At 59.2% G+C, this 3,626-nt stretch overlaps 1 protein-coding gene across 1 annotated transcript in view; it reads left to right on the forward strand.

Moving 5' to 3' along the window:
• Positions 1-2,019: 2,019 nt before the first annotated feature.
• TRPC5 (transient receptor potential cation channel subfamily C member 5) overlaps positions 2,020-3,626 on the forward strand; it is a 276,342-nt gene continuing 274,735 nt past the window's right edge. Inside the window, exon 1 of the mRNA XM_040468429.1 lies at positions 2,020-3,039. The gene's annotated coding sequence lies outside the window, so the exon portion shown is untranslated. The remainder of the gene's footprint in view (positions 3,040-3,626) is intronic.

Genomic DNA, 3,626 nt, shown 5'->3' on the forward strand with positions numbered 1-3,626 from the left:
TAGGGTGGGCACCAGAAGAAAATCTGGGTCTTATGCACAAATCCACCGGGAAAACACCACAACTCAAAAACACCCATAATCTCCATATGTTAAAGGCAACTGCACTATAGACAAGGCCTTTGAAGGAGAAGGCTCACAAGAAAAGGACTTTTCTTCTCTCCCTGTGCGTTGCTCCTGGTTATATCCTAGGCTTGGCTTAGAAGCCTCAGCTAAACTACCCTTTGGTCAGAGAAAGGGAGATGCCCCAAGGTCTTGTCCAGAGCCACATAACCTACTCACCCCTCTAGCCAAAAGAAGGACCCGCTCAATTGCAACATTGACCTCTTTTGTCTGGAAGGCTGTATGTACATTTGAGGTTGTTGGCCACAGTAAAACTCCCTTTGAAAGGGAGAAAGGCAGAAAGGTTTAAACACTTCAGGAAGTACATTAGGCCATGATGTAGATGAAAAAAAAAATCACTCGATTCTGGAACCGTTCTGCCTCACCCTTGTCCCTCCTCGCTCACACAAACACACACCCTTCATCCCCCAGGCAATACTTTTCTCTGATGCCTTGCTCCCACACAAAGCTTCAGACTCTCCAGAATATTGGGCCACATCAGGGTGAAGGAGAATGAGGACAACAGAAAAACTTGTCTTGCTCGGTGCCCCGAGGGACTTTCCCAGGGTAGCCTAGGAGAGTTGCTAGGGCTCACACTAGACATAACTACGCCAGCTTCAATGACAAGGCAATGCAACACTTGGCCATTTAGACCGGGCAGAAGGTTCTGGCTCTTTCTGGAGGTCGACTCGGGCTCAGAGCGTGCGCGCAGGCGACAGCTGAAAGAACAGTGGAGCATTCTCTGAGCTCCGGATTACTGTGGGAATGGGTAGGGAAAAGGGTTTCAGGTACCAGCCCAGCGCTCAGAAAGGCAGAGCCTCGCACCCTCCTTTCCGAAGAAAGGTAGTGAAGGAAATAAAAGACAAAGCCGAGCTTTGGGGCTGTGGGGTCGGGCCACGACATGCCGCCAGCTAGTGGACCTGAGTGCCCGCAGGTTGCAGGTAGTAGTCGCAGGCTTGTGGTGGGGGTGGAGCATTTAGGCTGGTCCCGGGAAGGTTCAAGACGGTCTGCGTTCTGGGCGCTAGAGAATAAGGTCAGAGATGGGGGGGTGGGGGTGGGGGGCTGCCTCACCTGACACAAAGGCGCAAAGATCAAAGAGTCGCCCAAGTGTCCGGTGACGCTGCCCCCCCCACAACACACACACATAGAAGCCACTGCCACCACTAAGCAACTTACTCCCTCATCCTACAATAGCACTATCCGTCCCCACTCACCACCCCGCTTCAATCTAGACTGGTCTTGGCAGGACCGACCCTAAGGGTGAGAGGGACACCAATGGGGAAATTGGGCTAGCTCCCGGGCTGCCCGCACTGGGTTACACTAGACCCGTCAAGGACCGAAGCCAGCCCAGACGACCCCAGGTCAGCCCCTGGCGACTCAGGGTCCCACTGTCCGGCTGTCCACAGCCGCTAGCACACGCTCTCACTGGCTCAACTACCCTTCCCCCGGGACGACCCGTGGCTGCCAACGCAGCCCCACCAGCACCAGCACCGGGCCTGCGCTGGGAGGGGGGGGGGGGGTCACTGTCCAAAGCAAGGGGTACTCAAGCCAAGGGGGCAAAAAAGAGACTCTGCAAGCCAACCGCCCCGAGGCGCTCCGGTCGCCTCTACCCGCGCCCGCGCTCGGCCCCCCGCCCCAGTCTCTGCCACCACCCAGGGGAGGGGGAGGCCCGGGGAGAGCAAACGAACGAAACAGAAAATTCCGTACCGAGGGGGGAGAGATGAGGCGGTGGGACGGGGCAGCGGGGGCTGACTTGGGGCTGCGGCTGCGGCTTCCTTCCACCCCTGGCCACCGAGCTGCAGAGAAGGCAGTAGCTGCTGCCCCTGCAGGCTGCCCCGTCCTCCCTCTTTCCCTCCCCCTTCCCCGCCTCCCCCGCCCCGCCCCGCCCGCCCCTGCCGAGAGCTGGGGGTGTGTAAGGCCTTGGCCGGCCGGGGCTGGGGGAGGTGAGAGGTGCTTTAGCCATCCGCCGCTTTCTCCCCCTCCATACACACACACACACACACACACACACACACACACACACGCACGCACACCCCTCAACCGCGACGGGTTCTCCGCAGCTCGCAGACACCCTAAGGGAGGGAGAAAGAGAGAACGGGAGCAGAGGGAAGCCGGGAGCAGATAGAAGGGAGAAGGAAGAGCTCAGGGTTGGACATTTTTGGAGCTAGGGGTGGGGAGGAGAAAGGGAGCGTACCTCCTCGATTTTCCCCTCCCCACCCCTCTCTGCTTTTCTCTCCCCTTCGTTGTATAGCATTTTCCAGAAGCGGCAGCGGAAGGGGACAGAACCCTTTAGTCTAGAAAGATTTGGAGGGGTGGCCGGGTCTCCCGCCAGCCGCTACCCGGCAGCCGGAGCTGGGGTGTGCGTCTGTGCATGTCAGAGTGTAAATGCGGTTCTCTCTGTGTGCCTCGCTCTCCCTGTCTCGCTCTCCCTGTCTCTTCTCTCTTTCTCTCTCTCTCGCTCACACACCCGTGCCGGCTCCCCTTGTCCGTTTCCCCGTGTCAGTTTCTTCCCCTGCTCCTGCTGTGCGGCTGGCGCCGTGAAGGGCGTGCGTGCCCTCGGAGCGGCCCAGGTGGGGTCAGACAGCGGGGAGAAGCGAGAGAGCACACGGCAGGGGGCGGGTGGCGCCAAGAGTTTGGGGGCGCTGACGGAGGCGGAAGGTGAGGAGGGCCGGCCGGCCACAGGGAAGTTTGGGGATAACTGAGGAGCGAAGGGACAAAAACCAAGGTAGGACCAGCACTTGCGCCTCTCGCCGCACCCCGCCCCTTTCCCGGTGCTGCTCTGCCCACCGCTGGGCAGCCTCCAGGCCCGGGGCTGTCCCGGGCGGCTGCTGTTTGCGCGCCGCCGCCGGTCGGAGACCGAGTCCGGTAAGGCGGCCGCACCGCGCGCCTTGGCTCGCGGACACCAGACGACGCAGATCCGAACAGACCGATCGGCCCGGGGTAAGTCGACAGGCGGCCCTGTGCCCTGTGCTTCGCTGCAAGAGAGCACTGCCATAAGGGGTGGCGAGGTGCGGGTTAAGTGAGGGTGCTGGGATGCTGAGGGCTGGGAGGCGCTGGCTGGCTGGCTGGCTGTGGGCTGGGGTAGTGGGGAGCAGAGCAAAGCCAGCAACAGATTGTTTTGGGACACAGGAAGAGAGATGCGATGGGGTTACAGCTCTCAGGGGTGTTAGGACAAGGTGGCTCTTGGCAATGACCAAAACATCGTTTTCGTTCCGGATGCTCTCCTAAACCAGAGCTCTGCCCTACCCCCTGGACAGTGATGTGCTCCATCCCTGAGGAAGTATCCAGCTCCCTGGGGAGCCTGCTCCCAGGCTTCCTCAAAATCCTCCTGGGAGATGGGCATGGGAATAAGGACCCTAGCCCTTTTGCCAAAAGCCACTTTAAAAAGAGAGCTGGGGTGAACTCATGAGAGTCCTTTTACCTTCTTTCTGTTTTATATCTTTCAAACTTAAGAAATGACCAGATTCATTTTTCTGGCTTCCTTAAAGGCACTAGGAAAGGCAAATGGGGGGGGGGGGCATCAGTCA

The sequence above is a fragment of the Herpailurus yagouaroundi genome, unplaced genomic scaffold (genome assembly GCF_014898765.1).
Source record: "Herpailurus yagouaroundi ecotype Mexico unplaced genomic scaffold, PumYag 67700, whole genome shotgun sequence".
Taxonomy (NCBI): Eukaryota; Metazoa; Chordata; class Mammalia; order Carnivora; family Felidae; genus Herpailurus; species Herpailurus yagouaroundi.